This window comes from Macaca thibetana, chromosome 11 (genome assembly GCF_024542745.1).
Source record: "Macaca thibetana thibetana isolate TM-01 chromosome 11, ASM2454274v1, whole genome shotgun sequence".
Classification (NCBI taxonomy): domain Eukaryota; kingdom Metazoa; phylum Chordata; class Mammalia; order Primates; family Cercopithecidae; genus Macaca; species Macaca thibetana.
In genome coordinates this window covers 126,004,385-126,026,537 of record NC_065588.1, presented here as the reverse complement: position 1 = coordinate 126,026,537, position 22,153 = coordinate 126,004,385, and the positions used below count along the sequence as shown (strand labels likewise).

General features: G+C 40.9%; 1 protein-coding gene and 1 pseudogene across 1 annotated transcript in view; both read left to right on the top strand.

Annotated features, from left to right (window-relative positions):
* The window catches only part of LOC126930551 (protein FAM133B-like), a 1,157,570-nt pseudogene that overhangs the window by 478,055 nt on the left and 657,362 nt on the right, over nucleotides 1-22,153 (top strand).
* The window catches only part of TMEM132D (transmembrane protein 132D), an 840,394-nt gene that overhangs the window by 233,324 nt on the left and 584,917 nt on the right, over nucleotides 1-22,153 (top strand). The window lies entirely within an intron of this gene.

Sequence of the window (22,153 nt, the reverse complement as noted above, 5' to 3'; positions counted from 1 at the left end):
TACTTTTCCATTTTCTTTGAAAGGAATATTATTAAATAATTATTTTTATATATTATCTCAATATTCATCTTTTCTTTGCTTTTTTCCTCTCTTGCCAAAGGATGTTTTTAGTGACTCCTCACTCCAAAGAGAAGAAAACATCAAAAATATTTCCAAGATTTTTTAACAAAAGCTTGCAAATGCAAATTTTTTTCTTTTCCTTTTGGAAATGGGAAAGAAATATTGTGCAAACTTCTGCTGAATGTATATATGTGTATCCTCCCCGCTTTCTCTGAGCTCTTGGTTGCCTCAGGCTCATAGCTCAGTTTAGATTTTTGGTGGTACTTTGAGGAGGACTTTCGAGCCATTGTTTCAGAAGTGTGCCTAAAATAGAAATGTTTTATTTCTTTATAGAGTTAGTTTTGTAACCACCCAAGGGGTCCACCTAGCCTACTGCCTAGACAGAACTGATTCATCAAGACAGGGGAATTGCAATAGAGGAAGAGTAATTCACACAGAGCCTGCTGTGGGAGACCAGAGTTTTATTATTACTCAAATCAGTCTCCCCAAGCATTCAGAGAATAGAGTTTTAGAAGATAACTTGGTGGGTGGGGAGAAGCCAGTGAGCCAGGAGTGCTGATTGGTCAGGGATGAAATCACAGTGAGCCAGGAGTGCTGATTGGTCAGGGATGAAATCACAGTGAGCCAGGAGTGCTGATTGGTCAGGGATGAACTCACAGGGAGTCGGAGCTGTCTTCTTGGGCTGAGTCAGTTCCTGGGTGGGGGTCACAAGATCAGATGGGCCAGTTTATCAATCTGGGTGGTGCCGGCTGATCCATCAAGTGCAGGGTCTGCAAAATGTCTCAAGCACTGACCTTAGGGGCAGCTTGGGGAGGGTCAGAATCTTGTAGCCTCCAACTGTGTGAGTCCTAAATTATAATTTCTAATCTTGTGGCTAATGTGAGTCCTACGAGGCAAGCTAGTTCCCCAGGCAAAAAGGAGGTCTGCTTTGGGAAAGGACTGTTACCATCTTTGTTTAAACTAAGAGTTAAGTTTCTTCTAAAGTTAGTTCAGCCTACACCTAGGAATGAACAAGGACAGCTTGGACGTTAGAAGCAAGATGGAGTCGGTTAAGTTGGATCTCTTTCACTGCCTCAGTCGTCATTTTGCAAAGGTGGTTTCAATCCCTTTCCTTTGGGTTTTTTTTTTTTTTTTTTGAGACGGAGTCTCGCTTTGTCCCCCTGGCTGAAGTGCAGCGGCGCGATCTTGGCTCCCTGCAAGCTCCACCTCCCGGGTTCCCGCCATTCTCCTGCCTCAGCCTCCCGAGTAGCTGGGACTACAGGCGCCGCCACTGCTCCCGGCTAGTTTTTTGTATTTTTAGTAGAGACGGGGTTTCACTGTGTTAGTCAGGATGGTCTCGATCTCCTGACCTTGTGATCCGCCCGCCTCGGCCTCCCAAAGTGCTGGGATTACAGGCATGAGCCACCGCACCCGGCCTCCTTTGGGTTTTATAACACCTTAATCTTAAGGTGTAGGCTGTGAGATGGGAAAAGGCCGTCGATCGCTCGGGCTTTTTCCAGTTGACAGAGGACATAGTGGGAATGGGAGTGAACCTCAAGGTGAGACGAGTGAAACCACTTTGCAACTCTCTGAGCGACTCATGCAGGCCCGGCTGCGTGTTCAAGACTTGCATGGCAAAAACATTAGTACCCTCATCTATAGTTTTACTCCACTGTTTAAGTGACCACTGTTGTAAATAATGTAGTAAATAATGAGTAAATAATTAGGGAAATAATGAGTCCTAGGATGAGGAGTATAATTCCCAATTTTATTTATTTATTTATTCATTTATTTATTTATTTATTTATTATTTTTTGAGACAGAGTCTTGCTCCGTTGTCCAGGCTGGAGTGCAATGGCACAATCTCAGCTCACCACAACCTTTGCCTCCTGGGTTCAAGTGATTCTCCTGTCTCATCCTCACGAGTAGCTGTGACTGCAGGCATGAGTCACCATGCCAGGCTAATTTTTGTATTTTTAGTAGAGACGGGGTTTCACTTGTTGGCCAGTGTGGTCTTGAACTCCTGACCTCAGGTGATCTGCCCACCTCCGCATCTCAAAATGCTGGGATTACAGGTGTGAGCCACTGTGCCTGGCCACAACTCCCAATTTTAAAAGCAAAGATTTGAAAGCATTAATTTGGGGACTTCTAACCCACAAAGAATTTAGGATTTAGTCTGAACTGTGGAAAAAAACTCAACAAAAGCTAACAACAGGGTACTAAAGTTTTCCTTTTGAAGCATAATTTTTCTATCTCCAGTCCCCATTTTTATTAAAAACAAATCATGATAAAACTGATTTGTTTACAAAATAAACTTTAGCTTTATTGAACTTGGCCTGATTATTTGCATAAAATGCAACAAGAATAATTATTTTTCACTTAGGCTTTTCTAATAGGCTTTGATAGAAGTCTGTCCCATGAAGAGTCTCAGATGAAGACTTTTCAAAAGCCGAGCCCAGCCATGGGTTTGTACCCTCAAAACCTATGAGTTGGGCAAATTCTTCTCCTCTTGAGGACCCAAGATAATGTGGGGTTTCTGAGCCTGTTAGAAGTGACATTCTTTACTTACCACAGGCCAGGAACCTTGTACAGGGACTCTGTGTGGACAAGGTATGAGGCCAGATTCCCCAATAGGCTTTAATTGGCTCCATAAGTCAACTTTGATTCTTGAAGGGGAATATACCATTCCAGTCAAAGCCTTGGTAAAATAACCAATTTCTCCAATTGTGCCCTGTTACAAAAGAAGACAGATTCTTATTGCACGTATGCAATTAACTGTACTGCCATAAATTGAGAATATTCACAAATAGTTTCCAAATTCTGGAGAAATCAGGTAGAGAGGAATGAATATGCCTCAAATTTTGTTCACATGAGTATATTTTACTCACTTGTTAAAAGTTGCAAATAACTCTAAAGCAATAAGTTCTCTTGACTCTGAAAACAAAAAGTTTAGCAATGTTTAGCACATTAGCTCTCCATGAGAGTCCTAGAAGTTTGTTTTTTCCCTCTATTCCAATAGCACAATTTTAAAAGTTGTCTGAGACCTGCACTCAGAGTCCTATATCTGATTATAAACTATCTTTTGAAAAGGACCAAAGCAAGACAAAATGTGGGTGACAAAAGTCTATAGCCACTATTTAAGCTACAATTGACTAGGAATTTTGGTTATTTCTGTCTTACAACAATTTTACATAACAATTATAATAATAATGTACACTAAATTATATCAACATTATAGAAGTTTCCCCTAATTTTAGGATGCATACTAATAACGTATTTATACAAATACAGTCCAAGTAAACCAAATGCCATTCACTTTTCTATTTGAAAGGTTTTCCTCTAATGTCACAATCTCCAGTATTATTAGAATCCTGCATTTAAAGAGTACCTGATAAATTTTATAGCTGATTATAAAATGTCTTTTAAAGAGGACTGAAATGAGACAGCAGTGGTCTGTGGATAACAAAAACATATTAGGGTAGTCAGTTAAAGACACGATTGACAAGGACATTTGTTACCTCTGTGGCACTCAGTCTGTTAATAATTATTACTGATAACATAGACTAAGTCATATTAGAATTATAGGAGTTTCACATAATTTTGGACCGTATACCAATAACACATTTGCGCAAATATAGGCCAATGGAAAACAAGCACCATTTCATATTTGACAGTGCTTCCTGTATGATTTTTGCACCAAATAAATGAAATGTCATTTTTGGACTTTAGGTTAAAAAAATAGGTTTTTTAGGACTTTAGGTTGGAAAAAAAAATTTTGCTAACCTAAAATATTAGGTTAGAAAGAGACATAATTTATAATTTGATTTTGGAAAGTTTGTCAAATATCAAAGGTTTGAAACACTGGAGATCACAAAGTAGAATCCCAGGTCATCGTAAGTCATTCATTTGGCCAAAATGATAACTCCAAAATCTTAAAAGAAAAACCTTTACTCTAATAGGAGACTTAGCTTTCCAAATGAGACCCGATAAAGATAACATGAGGCTAACTGAATTTGTCTTTTCTCTCCCTCCCTTTTTTCCCCCTGCCATTTATCCATAGGAGAAAACAAAAGTCTTTCATTATCTTTTAACATTATATAAAAATTGTCTTCAAAAGAGAAAACCAAATTTCATGTTTTCATTAGTGCATCTTTAGTGTTAAAGCTAGTTTTTAAGATAAAATTTTATTTCTCTATCTGGTTTTAATTAGTTTGACCATAAGGTAAGATTTTCATAAACTTTTTAGAACGCTTTACAATTTTCCATCAAAGAGCAGATAAATTGTCTAAGAAAACCCTGTTATTCGGACACAGGGGCCCAGATTCTGGCCCCACATCAGTATGATTTTAATGTTTTAACCTATGGAAAAAAACTAAATAATTTCTTTGAAATCTTAGCCACCTGGTTTATACCCACAGAATTTTTTTTATAAGATTAACCCTTGGTGCTGGGAAAATTGGCTAGCCGTAAGTAGAAAGCTGAAACTGGATCCTTTCCTTACTCCTTATACGAAAATTAATTCAAGATGGATTAGAGACTTAAATGTTAGACCTAAAACCATAAAAACCCTAGAAGAAAACCTAGGTAATACCATTCAGGACATAGGCATGGGCAAGGACTTCATGTCTAAAACACCAAAAGCAATGGCAACAAAAGCCAAAATTGACAAATGGGATCTGATTAAACTAAAGAGCTTCTGCACAGCAAAAGAAACTACCATCAGAGTGAACAGGCAACCTACAGAATGGGAGAAAATTTTTGCAATCTACTCATCTGACAAAGGGCTAATATCCAGAACCTATAAGAACTCAATGAAATTTACAAGAAAAAAACAACCCCATCAAAAAGTGGGCAAAGGATATGAACAGACACTTCTCAAAAGAAGACATTTATGCAGCCAACAGACACATGAAAAAATGCTCATCATCACTCGCCATCAGAGAAATGCAAATCAAAACCACAATGAGATACCATCTCATACCAGTTAGAATGGCAATCATTAAAAAATCAGGAAACAACAGGTGCTGGAGAGGATGTGGAGAAATAGGAATACTTTTACACTGTTGGTGAGACTGTAAACTAGTTCAACCATTGTGAAAAACAGTGTGGTGATTCCTCAAAGATCTAGAACTAGAAATATCATTTGACCCAGCCATCCCATTACTGGGTGTATACCCAAAGGATTATAAATCCTGCTGCTATAAAGACACATGCACACGTATGTTTATTGCAGCACTATTCACAACAGCAAAGACTTGGAATCAACCCAAATATCCATCAGTGACAGACTGGATGAAGAAAATGTGGCACATATACACCATGGAATACTATGCAGCCATAAAAAAGGATGAGTTCTTGTCCTTTGTAGGGACATGGATGCAGCTGGAAACCGTCATTCTCAGCAAACTATGGCAAGAACAGAAAACCAAACATCGCATGTTCTCACTCATAGGTAGGAATTGAACAATGAGATCACTTGGACATAGGAAGGGGAACATCACACACTGAGTCCTATTGTGGGGAGTGGGAGGAGGGAGGGATAGCATTAGGAAATATACCTAATGTAAATGACGAGTTAATGGGTGCAGCACACCAACATGGCACATGTATACATATGTAACAAACCTGCACGTTGTGCACATGTACCCTAGAACTTAAAGTATAATAATAATACAAAAAGATTAACCCTTTACAAACTGTTTTTGCTTTGTTTACACCTTCAGTTTCGTCCCGTTACTCTTTTAAGAAAATCTTTTAAACCCTCTGAACTAGATAAAATCACATTCCCTTTAACAAAAACCATATTCTTATGCCTTCTTATTTCTTTTACCAAAAACACATTCCCTACACACCTTGTATGTAAAACTGTTTCTCCAGTAACTCAATTTCATGTTACAATGTTAAGTCTTAGCAACTTTTATTTTTAGTGAAAAACCTGATAAGTAAGTGATTTTAATTATGTGCTAGGGGTGGAGCCTACGACATCAGATAGAAATGAAGGTAAGGTCTGACTCTTTTCAGCATAGCTAGGGGCATGGCTATCCACAGGTCCCCAGGCCTCGTCTATAATCTAATGCTCTAAAGTAGGTAAATTGACAATTTTCAAAAGTCAAGGAAATAGTTTGACCTTAAAGCATTTAGCAGATTTGATATCTGACCTTAATTGAGACCAAACGTCTACATTTTCAAAACATTTTATTTTACCAATAATCTTTAAAACTGTCTTTATTTCCAAAAGATTACTAAAGTTATGTGAACAAAAAGGCATTAAAGTTTCTATTTTTCTGACAAAATACTTGATTTAAGCACTTATTTTTCTAAGCCAAATAGAGCTGTTTTATATGTAAACATCATGCACACATACACACACACACACATAAAACACATATAAATGCAGACAAACAGAAGATTCAGCAGTTGTAAGATTTTTCATTTGCCAGTTTCTTAATCGGATTACTGGCTCAGGGTGGAGCCCTGATAAAACAGGGCCCGAAAAGCACGCATTTCTGGGGCCTAATCGCAGCTGAAGGCAAAAACAGATCCCCAAAATTAAGGGTGCCATTTCTACCAGATCCTGGATCCCCAAAAGGAGGGAAATACTTTGGGAGAAGACAGTGCAGTGCTTTTTCTGACTGTGCATTTCATTGCAAGGAAACCCAGAGCCCATCAGCCCATTTAGGCGGTTTCAATTTAAGAAAATTAAAATACAATTTATTTCACATAAGAAGAGAGAAGAGATCAAAGGTCCCTTAAGGCTTGAGTTTTAAACTAGGTAATTCTCAATTACAGAAAACAGTTATAAAATGTCAGTTATTCAGATTTATTTTCAAAATAGAACAGATCATGATGGGGAAGTTCTTCACTATTAGACAATAAAGACATCAAAATATATTTAAGCATCTACGATGTGCCTAGCACTGTGTATAAAATACATGTTTTGTATATTATGAAAGTTAATATAAACTACGTATGAGATAGGTAGAAAAAGGTGACATAGCAAGTCTCTACCCATAAAAATGTCTTTTAGCCTTGTTGCAAAGTCTAGAAACCCTTATGAAATCATTTGCAGACTCAGCAAATAATGAAGTCTTCAGTGACTCCATGTATGAAAGAGGTCAGTATTTTAAGTAGACTGTTCAAATGCAGCATGTTTTCCTTTTTGACTGAAAAAAAAAAAAAGCCTAGAAGCCCTCTGCTTCCTACTTCTAATTTTCCACGAAGATGGCCTTTTGTCTGGTTTCATCTTTGCCTATGCACTCATTTCCTGCTCTTCTCCCATATTAAGGTGCTATTGAACCCTGCTTGCATCGCTCTGAAAATTGCAAATTCCATTGAAGACATGAGCAGCTTCCAATGCTGATGCATCTAAACCTCTTTCTGGTTCTTTGTTTTCTAATTAGCTGAGGTTTGGGCCAGCTTTTCTTGGAGAATCACTGCTGTTGTATGAATTGTAGCAAATTGCCACTCCCAAGATGCCCCCCTCCACCATCAACCAAGCTAGGGACTTCACTGGTAGGTTTGAGGTAGGGTCTGGGGACTAAACCTTGCCCATTTTTACACATAGGGGATGACAGAATTTTGCAACTGGTGAATAACTGTGTTACTGGGTGAAGAGCCAGTAATATGGCAATAGTTAAGCGTGTAGGCTCTGGCTACAGGATGCCTGGGTCCTCTGTACATCTGATCCTCAACCACAAAATAGGGATAATTACAGCATTTACTTTTTGTGGTGGCGAATGTATGCGACTCACTTAGAACAGTGTCCTGCACATACAGCTGTTCAGTAAGGGTTAGTTGCCATCGCTGTCATTGTTTTTATGTCCAGGGGTTGAGTGATTTTGTGTCTGCAGTTTTATTCCACAGTATTTCAGAACCAACCAAAATTAAGGATTTCTACCTTCTCTGAACAAGACTACTCTTTGAAATTTTAAAACTATTCTTCTAGGCCGGGCACGGTGGCTCACACCTGTAATCCCAGCACTTTGGGAGGCCAAGGTGGGCGGATCACGAGTTCAGGGGATTGAGACCATCCTGGCTAAGGTGAAACCCCGTCTCTACTAAAAACACAAAAAAATTAGCCAGGCGTGGTGGCAGCACCTGTAGTCCCAGCTACTGGGAGGCTGAGGCAGGAGAATGGCATGAACCTGGGAGGTGGAGCTTGCAGTGAGCTGAGATCTGGCCACTGCACTCCAGCCTGGGCGACAGAGCGAGACTCTGTGTCAAAAAACAAACAAAAAAACAAAAAAACAAAAAACAAAAAAACAAAAAAAATTCTAATTGTAGAATGTCAAGATAGAAAAAGCATTTCAAAAGGTTTAAATTTCCCTCCATTAGCACATTCTCTTTTTCTACCAAATCTGGTTCTAAGCAAAAGCAGGTTCCCATTCATGCAGCCCTTAAAGGTGGGATTCTTCACTTGCCCGAAAGGTCCAGAGGCCAGTGGCCTGAGCCCTAGGCTTGGGCTGCCCTTCCAAGGAGGGCTGTGTTTCGCGATCACAACCTGATTTTTTAAAGATTGCTCTAGTGAGTCCTTGATACATCTAATTGCAGTCTCCTTACCTCCATTTAAACTCAGTTGGCAAACTTCTCTCTATTTTTTTAAAATAGAAATGAAATAGTCGAGCAATGATGATTTCCTGCACCAAAAAATGCCATGCAGGAGATGTGTGAACGCTACAGCTCTCCTCCTTTTGAATGTATAGGCCACTTTTTTAAAGTGTCCCCAAGCAGTGATTTTTTTTTCCCTAATTTGAGAATAATGACCAAAATCTCTAAATTCCATGCGACTTGTTTCTATGCAAAGAGAAAAGTGAAATGTGCCACATGATTACACGGAGAAGGTTTTTCTCCAAGGATCTCTCATAATGCAAAGCAACGTATTTTGTGGAAGGTGGATAGAAGCATTGCTTGAGATCAAAAGTCTTTTTTCTCCTCTTGTTGCTTTACTCAGGTCACCACAGATGGAGGCATGCTGCTTTGCCATCAATTATTCAGAAGTAATTCCTGGTCACTCTGCCAGAAACTGCTTCCAACAGTTCCCAACATCCATTTCCCTCTTTTTCCTTGCTTTTACAGTTCTGTTTTAGCCTACACACTGGGGAACAGTGGGTCCAGTTAAAATCTCCACTTCCTAGAGGACTTTGTGGCTAGGGTTGACTGTATGATTCAATATGTTCTGGGGAAATCTTAGTGGAAGTCTTTGGAAGGGGTTTTGTGGACCCCAATGTTACGAGGATTAAAACGGGCAGACATGGCCAGCCATGGTGGCTCACACCTGTAATCCCAGTACTTTGGGAGGCCGAGGTGGGCGGATCACCTGAGGTCGGGAGTTCAAGACCAGCCTGACCAACATGGTGAAACCCCATCTCTACTGAAAATACAAAATTGGCCGGGCGTGGTGGCACATGCCTGTAATCCCAGCTACCCGGCAGGCTGAGGCAGGAGAATAGCTTGAACCCAGGAGGTGGAGGCTGTGGTGAGCCAAGATCATGCCATTGCACTCCAGCCTGGGTAACGAGTGAAACTCCGTCACACACACACACACACACACACGCACACACACACACACGGACAGATATTGCTAGGCTTTTGCCTTTCATCTTTCTTCTGCCTGGAGCAGTGTCATATTGACTGGGTATAAAGACTATAACGTTCAGACCAGGCGACTAAAAGTCGGAATCTAAATAGTATAGCAGGAAGCTGGAATGGGCCTGCGTCTGTGATGCCTTCCTTAATCCATCTCACGGGGTCTAACTGGATCATCTGTTTCTGAATTTCTTTTGTATGAGAAAAATCATTGTTTTTGTAAAACCACTGTGTTTAAGTCCATTACTTGCAGCCTAATGCAATCTTGTTAATAACTCATATTTCTTTCTCTCTCTCTCTTTTTTTTTGAGACAGAATCTTGCTCTGTCACCAGGCTGGAGTGCAGTGGCACAATCTTAGCTCACTGCAACCTCTGTCTCCCAGGTTCAGGTGATTCTCCTGCCTCAGTCTCCTGAGTAGCTGGGACTATAGGTGTGTGCCACCACACCCAACTAATTTTTGTATTTTTAGTAGAGATGGGATTTCACCATGTTGGCCAGGATGGTCTTGATCTTTTGACCTCGTGATCCAACTGCCTTGGCCTCCTAAAGTGCTGGGATAACTGGGATAACGGGTGTGAGCCACCGGGCTTGGCCAATAACTCGTATTTCTACCGGCATTATTAGGACAGTAGATTTGAGTCTTGGCTGAAAAAAGCCAGGATTATGGATTTTATCCATATAGGTCATTAGCTATGGTGAGTGAGAAGGCTGGTATGCTTGAACCTGGTCACTCCTTGTAAATAACTTGGTGATTGGAGGTGGAACAAATAATAGGAGATTCCTGGCATGGATAAGTCAGCAAAGTTCCTTGCCTGTAACAGAAACACCTCCAGACACAAGTTGAATGGGAGTTTGTTCTATCTTCACTGTGAAAAAGACCTCTAAGTCTAAGACCAAAGTTGGACATATCTTCATCCTCTTTGTGGGATTTATGGCCTGGGCTGCAAAGAAAAAAGAACCTCACACTTACGTTCACCTGATTCAGATCATGTATGATTTAAGACCCAGAGTATGTGCCCTGCTGGGATAGCTAACTCCACCTCCTCTTATCCAAGCAAAATATTTCCTCACTCAGAGCTTCTATTACACTTCTGAGCTGTACTACAGATTAATTAAATAATCAAGGCTTAGTCATTTTCCTGTTTATTAAATATTAATTACATTTACTCTTCCAGCTCAAGTCTGTGACGATATGACCAGCCATATTTTATACCACTTGAATATCCTATACGACACACCTAGACAGTACTGACTTGTAGACGCAATAAAATCTCGTTATCTGACCAATCAAATGAGGGCTGATTTGCAAAACAGAGAGAAAATGTCAAAGACATCTTTATGAAATTATTATTGTTGAATTTTTCTTATTCCTTGCCATGGATGACAGTGCGCTTGTATTTTCATAGGTGGAGATATATATTACCACCTGTGAAAGAGCTACTTTGGAGGGAATGTTTTAAGGACAAGTGTAGCTGTGCTCTAACCTAGTATCTCAGAGAAGTATCAGATTGATCAAGTCACCCTTCCATTGTTTAGATGTGGACAGCAGTTAGGTCTTTATGGAAGTTTAATAACATGGAGGTTCACTTTCCTTTCTGATGGGGCTGCAGAGACTAATAGGTTGGTGGTTCACTAAGGCTCAGTGTTTTCAGAGCACCAAACAACCTTCCTGCCTTTGCCTGTTCCATTTCTGAACTGTGTTTTGCGATTTGTGAAAATTAGGTTTTCAGTAAGTTTCTTTTGTTGTTAACTCCAGAAGCTGCTGAGGAACAGGAGTCAACCACTGCCATTTGCAGCCTCATTTCCAAAAAAATGTAACAGCCCTGAGATCGCTACTCCAGTGTGCCTGAGGCTGTGGCTTTCAAAACACTCAGCTCCAAGATAAAGAAACTATGCAGATGGCCACTGTTGGGAGGTCCCGTTAGCCCAGCACAGCTGCAGACCAAATCTCCTAGAAGTAATGTTTTCCCTCCTTTTAGATGCTTCCCCTGTTTACCACATGAGTGGTGAGTGGCTTATGTTTCAGCAGTGTTGTTTGTAAGTGATTCAGTAAGACTGGAGAAATAAATTGGGTTTTGGAAAAAATAAATTATATAGGATTGTTGTTAATGGGAGTGCATTTTAATCACCCAGGTACCTTCTGCCTCACTCCTGTTGGAGACACTAATGAGGATCTGACCAGTGTGTGTCTATTTGAGAACATGAGGATGTGAATTTGAGAACATAGGATAGAAACTATCTGTCATGGAGAGTCATTCGCTAAGTCCCATAGGCGTGCCTCTTCCCAATACCAGGCACACACCTAGGTCCACAAGACAGGAGTATTGTGATTGGTACATTTTGGTGCAAGGTGTGCAGAGTAGCTCCTGTACCCCTGCACATGAGTGACTCCTCATGTTTTGCTGACACCCCAGTTTTTACATGCAGGCTCCTTGGCAACTAAGCCTGCCATCCTGGACACATTTAAGTGAACCAGAGTTTGGGGTCAGCACAGAAACCAACAAAAGACAGACTGGACATAAAGGGTGTACATCTGTGAGTTATGTCACTGACAACATTGGACATGACAGTTCACGCAACAGGGTTCTCCATGTCAGGTGGCCACAGCCAATTCAATCAGACCTCTGTCTTGAGTATTACGAGCATGAGAGGCCAGGAGAGGAGTCAGGAGAGCAGAAGAGGCTGTTTCGGGGTGGTGGTAAGAACACTGCATCATGACGTCTTTCCCTGGTGCTGTCCTTGCATCCTGGACACAGTGAACCACTGTATGCTTCTCTAGGAGGTCTCAGAGCAGCATTTGGCTACAAAATGAATTGCATTCCCCATTTGTTGATCGCTTTTCCATGTACCCATATGATCATATCACTAGCAGTAATTTGGGCCTCTCTCTCTCTGTCTTTTTTACAATACATATGTCATCCATCTCCTGGCCTTAATCTCCTTTACCAGTTACTCTGCAGGGCTTTCCCATCACCCTCCTGGCAGGCATAACTCTTTCCCTTTCCAGAGAATAGAGATGGTGACTCAAAACCATGACCCAGCAATAATTTCACTGAATAACTCAGTTCAGTGTCTTCCCAGGCCCAAAGGGGTTCTTCTTCTGCATCAGTGCCTCCTGGTAATCCCATCCACTTTACCCGTAACTCACAGGTGCACCTACGTAAAATTCCTCAGTCTGGATCTAGGGATAGGAACAATTTTGTTTCTTAGTTGAAAATTGTAATTTTGAAAACTTAGAGAATACCATTAAATAAATCCATTCTCTAAAATAGCTATTTTTTAAAGCTAGATTATATTTCATGTAAAGATGCTTATAAACAAAATCTATCACACTGTATCATTTAGGATAATATTGCAAGAGCCATTAAAATATTCTACAAAAAGGGTATTCTGTATTCATATGACTAATTACACAACATTTCACAGAGAAGAGTTACTGGTTTTTTTACTCATCTATTATTTATTCATTATTAGAAGAAAATAAAATTGCTTCTCAGTTCACAAAATAACAACTTTTCAAACTGACTACTTTCTTATGCTCAATTGAAGCAGAAGATGAGATGTGAGTAAACTCTTATTTGCTTTTGAGAATTTCCAAACAGTTTGAATATAAGAAAGTGACTGTTTTTTGTTTTCCTGCCAGACATTTGAGGAAGGTTCTTTGTGAGTGGCAGCCTGATAGAACAACCAGTTTTGTCATGCTGGAATTCTTGCTGAAACATTTACATGCTGGTTATCTGTCACTGTATCAGTAACCACCCCACACTTAGTGGTTTAAAACAGCCATTGATTTTTCTTGACAATTTGTTGTGTCAGAAATTCAGGAAGGGCTCAGCTGGGTGGTTCATCTTGACTCCAGGTGGCATCATCTGGGGCAGCTGCTGGAGGATGACCCACTTCCAAGGTGACTGCTAAAGTTCAAAACCAGCCTGGACAACATGGTGAAACCCCATCTCTGCAAAAAAAAAAAAATCCAAAATTTAGCCATGCATGGTGGTACATACCTGTATTCACAGCTATTCAGGAGGCTGAGGCAGGAGGATCCCTTGATCACAGAAGTTGGAGGTTGCAGTGAGCCAAGATTGCACCACCACACTCCAGCCTGGATGACAGAGTGAGACCCAAGACAGGGGTCTCATTGCTAAAAAGACTGCTAAAGTCACACATCTTGCACCTTGGTGCTCCTTGGCCTCTCTCTCTTCCACATGGCCTTTTGTCCTTCATTACCTGTCCATGTGGCTTGACCTTCTCACAGCTTGGTGGACTCAGAGCAGTCATGATTATGTTCTGAATTAATAGTTGAATGCACAAAGTAAAATGCAGGTACCAAGTAACATGCAGGCTTCCAAAAATGAATATTTTAGGGAATTAGGCTGAAGCTTCAAGGCTTCTTCTTAGGATGCAGTCTCAGAAGTCCCAGCAAGTCATTCCCATTATACTCTATTCATCAAGCAGTTTTCTGAGGCCACCCCAAATTTCAGGGAAGACTCCATGTTTTGATGGGAGGATGAAAGAGTAGCAGAGAATTTAAAGCCATCTTTAATCTACCATTTGGTGTTTGCTAATCTAATCTGTAAATGCTTGTTTGTAGAGGTGGCATTTATAGCACACAAAGGTGCAAAACTAAGTAAGGAGGTTACAGGAATAGAATTAAATCATGCATTGTTTTGTAGCAAGTAATACACCCCTATTAGGCTACGGGGATTTGTTGAAGCTTTGTAGGAGAAATGAAAGAAGAAATATCTAAGACATTTCTAGGTTACTTTATGTAAGTTACTTGCAACTGTTTATCTAAATTACTCAAACTACAGTGGTTTCTCTAACCAACTAGGGGTTATTGGATTACTGATGCTGCTTTCTTTTCCTAGAAAGTTTATTCCCTATTGTCTTTGCATAGTTTGTACTTTCTCCACGTGCAGGTCCCATTTCAAATGTCACCTCCCCAGAAAAGCTTTTTTTCTGGCTACTCTCTCAAGCACTTGTTACTAGCTGAAATTGCATTATTTATGCATAGTGTTTATTTCAATGCTCATCTATCCCAAGCTGCTGGAAGATAAGTTCTACTAGTAGGATTGGTTTGATTGGCTTACTCTGCAACTCAGAGCCTAGCCCTGTGCTTAGTGCACAGTGGCAATGTCATGATTATGTTCTGAATTAATAGTTGAATGCATGAAGTAAAACGCGGGTACTAGCCTCCTTTTCGGAAACAAATGCAATTTAGCTAGAAGTTCAGAAAATTAAACATTCTCAGTGACCTGTGTTAAACATCCAGCGTCTAAGTTTAAGGACACACTTAGGCAGGTTTTCTTTCCTTTGGCCACAGCTGCTTTCCTGCAGACCATGGCTGTCCAAGACTGGTTGCCAAGTGCTTTTCAAATGAGAGAAAGGCAAATGGCTCATTGCGTTTGCCATTAACTTACCCATACAGTGTTATAAACTGCAAGGCATTGTTGCCTCGAAGGGGAGGCTGCCCTCCAAAATGATGACCTTCAGCATTCATTTTAACTACAAAAATATATTCGACTGATGGTTAAGGGGCTGCTTAGAGACTTTGTTTATTCTTTGTTGACGGTGGAAATGTGAGATCAGCCCCATCCTATCCCATCGTTCCCTAACTTACTACCAGTGCCAGCTATCTCTGTTCATTCATGAGCCTCTGGGGCTCTACTTGGGATGGCACCAGAGACTGGCACAGTGGAGGCATCATTTCCTGTACAGATGTAGCACCGTGTTACTGGAGGGCTGGGGAACTTGTGCATCTCAGGAGAAGTCTCGTTGTGATGAAAGCTGGACTAGAAATTACCAACACGTTTGTCCTAAAGCACTTTAACTTCCGTGAGTCTAAGCTGGGGATTACAAACTGGCGACATCAAAGAGATACCCTTTTGGACACGTGCAATATTCCTGTTCATCTGTTTTATATCTTTGAGATAGTAGATATTTAAAAATCCACCCTTCAAAAAGAGACAGATTTCTGGCTTCTTGAGAAAATTTCAAAGAAATAGTATATTGTGGTGGTTAGGAGCACAGGTCTCCATCAGAGAGCGAGGGTGCCTGAGGTTGAGTCTGAGCTGGGTAACATCAGGTGAGATATTTAACGTGTCTGAACCACATTGTTTTAGTAAAATAATAGTCCCTATCTCTTATAGGTGATTATTAAATGGATTCATATGCAAAAATTTAAAAAGTGTTTCAAGCACAGTAAGTACTTAAAAGTTAATTCTGACAATTATTTGTCGACACCAGGCTTTCATTTCCACATGGCAATGGTGATCTAGAGCTGAGAAGTAGCTGCCAATTTTAGGTAGGCACATGTTCTGTATCCAAATAGTCTTTCCCCCTCTACTGTATTACGTGTGTCCAGATTCATGCTTTACCACACCTAGTATAGGTGTAAAAAACAGACTCTGAGGCCAGAGTCCTTGAGTGCAGCCAGTGAGCTCTGTGCCCTAAGACAAGGGCTTAAATGTCTTGACTCCTGTGGATGTGGAGCTTTCAAACCCTTGAGTTCAGCCATTACATAATCACCTGTTCCTGCCATAAAGATTTTGGTTCCACATTCTGATTCCACAGGGCCAGGGGGACCTCAAGCCCTCCATTCTTTCTCTCTCCCTCCTCTTTTCCCTCGCTCTCTCCTTCCTTCTCCATCTCTTCGCCTTCTTCCTTTCCTTTTCTCCTTCCTTCACTCTCTCCTTCCTTCTCTCCTTGTTCTCCCTCGCCTCTTCCTATCTTCCTTCTTTTCATCTTTTATTCTTAGCAACCACACCAGGCAAATCTCATCATAGGGCATGTTTGGGAAACGTGAGTTGCTGGATAGCAAATGGAATTTATGGCCTTTCTAAGTGAATAATGGTTGGGGTTGCACTCTAATTATAGAATGGGAAATATACTGCTTAAGATAAAGTGGGTTTGATGTGGGCTTGGTGAAGCAGCTTCAGCTCTAGTAACATTGATGCCTGGCAGTAGCCTTGAGAGGAACCGAAAGAGAAGTGTGGTCACTTCAGGTTGTATTTCCATGGCCAGTTTTTTTTGTCTGTAACCCGAGGGGCTCCGAATACAGTCAGTCACCAACGTGTCCCCTTCCTTCTGTGTGTTTGCATTTCTTTCACAATATAGCATTATCCAAACAGGACTAAATGCAGCTCTGTGCCAGAAATGCCTCTGTTAAGATGATGCTATTTTCCAGTTCAACAGATAGCAGCGCTCATTTGCAGCCCTTCAGCCAATGACAGAACAAATGAGGGGCTTTGCTGCAGTGGCTGGGAGGATGAGAACCGCGTCTTTGTGGTTTTGTGGAGTCAGCTCTTGGTGGCCTTAGGTGAAGTGTGAAATCTCAGCGTCCCCTGCATCCTACCCCCCATGCCCCCATGAAGGGTAAGTAGAAAAGGAATTTAGGGACCAGGCGTGGTGGCTCACGCCTGTAATCCCAGCACTTTGAGAGGCTGAGGCGGGCAGATCACCTCAGGTCGGGAGTTTGAGACCAACCTGGCCAAGATGGCAAAACCCTGTCTCTACTAAAAATACAAACATTAGCTGAGCATGGTGGTGCACGTCTGTAATCTCAGCTACTTAGGAGGTTGAGGCATGAGAATTGCTTGAACCAGGGAGGCAGAGGTTGCAGTGAGCCAAGATCGCATCACTGCACTCCAGCCTCGGCAACAGAGTGAGACTCCGTCTCAAAAGAAAAAAGGAAAAATGGCTGGGCGTGGTGGCTCACGCCTGTTAATCCCAGCATTTTGGGAGGCTGAGGCGGGTGGATCATGAGGTCAAGAGATCGAGACTATCCTAGCCAACATGGTGAAACCTTGTCTCTACTAAAAATACAAAAAATTAATCAGGCGTGGTGGCAGATGCCTGTAGTCCCAGCTACTCGGGAGGCTGAGGCAGGAGAATCACAGAATCACTTGAACCCAGGAGGTGGAGGTTGCAGTGAGTCAAGATTGTGCCACTGCACTCCAGCCTGGCGACAGAGTGAGAATCCATCTCAAAAAAAAAAAAAAAAAAAAAAAAAGGCAGTTAAAGGAAATTAAATGAGAGAAAAATGGAAGGACAATGTTTTGGACGAAAATGTGTTTGTTTGTGTTTTTAGAAGTTTCTCTCTCTGTTTGAGGGGCCTTCTTTCATTTCTGTCAGATATACACATCTTTTTCTAGATGCAAATGTCCAAAGTCTTTGACTAGCTCTTGAGAGTAAAAAGGAGAAGCCCTAAGTTGGCCAGAGAACAGCATTTATCCACTGGCCTTGGGAGATTGTGTACTTTCAGCAAGCAGAGGGTCCAAACAATTGCCCCCTCCGGAGACTATATACAGTGACCTGGCATCACAAAGCATGGATTTTGTTGGGGGCTTCCCATTCGGATGTCTGTTAAAAAGTGTAAATGTAAACATAGATATTGATTATGCATTTTTCAGTGGAGTTGAAATTGTCACCAAGGGCATAACATTGGTTCTTGGGGGTAAAAAAGTCTTACTCTTTTCACGTACAAAGCATAAATCTATTTATAGAACATAAGAGTTATACGGCACATCTTTAGGCTTAAAATTTTCTGGATAACAGTGATTAGGAAAAACACCTGCACCAAAGTTTCTGAGACCAGGAACATGTTATAGTGGCAAAAAGGAAGTGCTCAGAACACACACACACACACACACACACACACATACACACACAGAGAGAGAGAGAGAGAGAGAGAGAGAGAGAAAGAGAGAAAGAGAGACAGGAGCCAAGGGAAAGATCTCCCAGTGGCCAAAGCTCAATATGTATCCTTGATAGAATGTGAGGAAAATACCACTTTACATCTATGGTCTTCCTCCCAAAGATTAATAACCTCAATCTCTTCATGAGAAACACAACAGACAAATCCCAGTCAAGGGACATTCTACAAAGTACCTGACCAGTACTCCTCAAAACTATGTAGATCCTCAAAAGCAAGGAAGGTCTAAGAAGCAGTCACAACCAAGAGCCTACTAAAGAGATGGGAAGACTCAGTGTAATCTGGTAGCTTGGATGAGATTCTGGGACAGAAAAAGAACATTAGAGAAAAACGGAAGAAACGTGAATAACGTATGAACTGTAGTTAATAATCACTTCCCACTATTTGGTCATTAATTGCACCAAATGTACTGGCTCATGTAAGATCTAAAAGAAGAGGAAACCGTGTGGTATGTGTGGGAACATTCTGTGCTATCTTAGCCATTTTTCTATAGATCTAAAATGGTTCCAAAATAAAAAAGGTTTATTTTTAAAAGGAGCTCTGTAGGGAGTGATAATGAAAACAATAAGGGTTGGGAAACATGGCTATAGATACACAGCCGGTTGCCGTTGGTGGCATCGTGGAGATAGGCTGTTCATATTGGTGGGCGACTCATTCCAATGCTGAAGTCGCTGCTGGTTTCTCTGATACGAATTATCTTATCCAGATTTCCTGCTCTCTATTTTCTCCTCTTATCAGTTAGTCTCAAAGAAAAAGTAACAAAATAGAGTGAATTTAAAGATAATATGCGGCTTCTTCCATGGAGAAATATCTTTCCTGATGTGCCGTTGTTCACAGGCCCCATGCCATACATCGGCTATCACCAGGCTTAGCTGTTCCAGTGGCTTCACGTTGCACTTAGCCGGAAGCCCTGGCTGTGTGGTGATGATGTTGACCTCGCATGTGATCCTGCCTGCCTCTTGGACTTCATTTGAGCCGTTATCCCCCATGTATGCCCAAACCATGTAGCCCCTCCTCATCCTGGTTATCAAATCACCCAATGCCTTGAGGCCTTAGGACCCTGCACCTCATGACCTCCAGCGTGGACTTCCAATCTCTTCCCCTCACATGGTTGGGCTGGCTTCAACACCACCCCATCCAACAGAGCTTCCTTGACCATCTGACTTAAAATGCCTCCGCTGGTGGATTATTCTTTAAGATAACACCAGGTTCTTTTCCTTTCTAACTGTAAAACAATTTTAAATATGTATGATTGTTTTCTCAGTCGTCATCTACCTTCTGAGAGGGTGGGTGGGATGTGGTGTGGTAGGCAGAGACCATGTGAACAGATACCTTGGGTCATGACTTCACATCCAGTTCCTGGCATGCGTCTGGCAAAGAGTGATGCTTATGTTAGTTTCCTGTGGCTGTTACAACAAACTACCACAGCTTTGGTGGCTGAAAGCAGCCCAAACGTGTTGTCTTGCAGTTCTGTGGATCGGAAGTGTGAAAGAGAGCTCAATGGACTAAAGTCAAGCTGTTGGCAGAACTGCATTTTTTCTGGAGTCTCTAGGGAAGAATTTGCATTCTTGCCATTCCAGCAACTAGAAGCTGCCAGCATCCCCTGGCTTGTGGCCCCTTCCTGCATCCTGAAACCCAGCAGGGTGACATCTTGAAATCTCCCTCTGACTCCAGCTTCCTGCCACCTTCTTCCACATTTAAAATACCCTTGTCATTATATTAGGCCCACTCAGAAAATCCAAGATGATCTCTTTATCTTAAGGTCAGCTGATTAGCAACCTTAATTCCCTCTTCAACCTTAATTCTCTTTTGCCTGGTAACATAATACATTCGCAGGTTCCAGGGCTTAGGATGTGAGCATCTTTTGACAGTCATTTTTTCTGCCTACCACCAGCGCTTAAAATATAATTATTCAGCAAACAAATGAATGAGTGCTCCACATCAACAGTTCTTAGACAGCAGCGAGCCCCACGGTTGCCAGCTGAACTTTATCAAAAAATATATCCCCAAGTTCTATACCATTCTTCCATGTTGGAAGAACCTTGAAGGGATTCCAAAGTACTGACTTGATTCAAAGCAGATGTGTTGTGCAAGTGATTCATTAACTAGTTTTCAAAGCCCTAAAGCACTATTGGAGATTATACATGCTTCTTCCTATGCTGGCTGAGTGAGAGCTGCATGTCCTTGCTTTGGTTCTCACAGGTAAATTACTTGGAGTCTCACTGACTTCATTGTTACATGGGACTAAAGTTTACCTTCTAGGCATCTTCTAAGTGGGTTATCAGAGCTACCGAAATTTGGAATTCAAAGCCTAAAGTCGGTATTTTACTGCGATTTACTAAAGTCTTTTGCTATTCTCCTGGGAAGACTACAGTTTCATGATCCCTGGCAATTTTACAGAGTTCCTACTGTATACATGTATGCCCAGAGCTCCTACTGTATACATTCATGACTTCTCAAAGATGCTCAGGTTAACAGGATAGCAGGGAAAGGATGTCTTGGGTTGCTTGTGCTTTCCAGTTGCTGCTGTCCTTTCTTCTTAATTATGAATAACTGTGATAATTTTGCCATTATCAGCTTAATTTGTTTGGGTTGTTTAAAGTGATTATGGTGCCAGATAAACTATTTCTTTAATAGCCTATAACTTTCCACTAGGTGCTCTTTCAGGCACGTCGTGGTTTAAATATCAATGTATTTGTATCTTCTTTGCTTGATGTGTATATATATTTCCCCCAAGTTTTGCTTATACAAAGGTTATTACTAGTTCAATGCACTCCCTTCCCGCATTGGAGAGTACAAAACGATGAAGAAACAAGCTGAAACGTAGGTCATTTTCCTAAATGAACCAAGGTTAAAAATAAATTGAAAAGCACTGATGCAATTCTTCTCGTGCAGTTCCACTTCCCTGTAGTATCAACGCGACTTGGTCACAAAAGAAGAGAATATGCTGGGTTAGCAAAGGGATATTATGTTTTTGAACCAATAGAATTAAGTCTGTGTTTTCTGCATTATGGTTGCGCTTAGCTGGATGGGAGAGAGGATTAAGTATTCAAAATAATCATGCACACAAGCACACATACATACATACATACACACACACACACACATACATGATAACAAACATACTGGCAGATCCGGAAAGGAATACAGCAACTAGTCAAAGCTTCATTCATTACCTGTGATTGATAAATAGATAAGGAACACCACAGTCAGATGCTTATAACATATTTTGAAATGATGAGTTGGATTCAATAGCTAGAAGGTAATATGGGTTTTGAGAGCCCCGAGGGCTTAGACATGCCTCCTTCTAACTTTTCTATCCATCCAAAAGTCAGTCAGCCATTACCAACTGCAAATAAGGTAGTAGTAACTTATATATAAAGTATTAATGGGTCAAAAGTTATCACCTGGTCTATGGTGACTATTAGAAATAAAATGAGTAAAAACACATGAACAGGCAGTTCACAAAGGAGGAAATCTGCATTCCCAGCAGACTTGGGAGGAGATGATCAGTTTAACAAAGAAATTAAATGAAGTAAAGCCATGAAAATGAAAAACTAAAGTCACACCAAAGTACTATTTCACACCCATTAGATTGACAAAAGTTAAAAAGCGTGGAAACACCAGCTGTTGGTGATGAAACGAAGCAGCCAGGACTCTCACCTTCTGCCAGAGAAGGGATGAATTGTTACAATTGTTTTGAAAGTGATTTGTCATTGTTTAGTAAATTTGAAGATACAGCTGCCAAATAACCCAGTGATTTTTATTCTAGTTATTTATTCTACAAGAAACTCTTGCTCACATAAATTAAGAT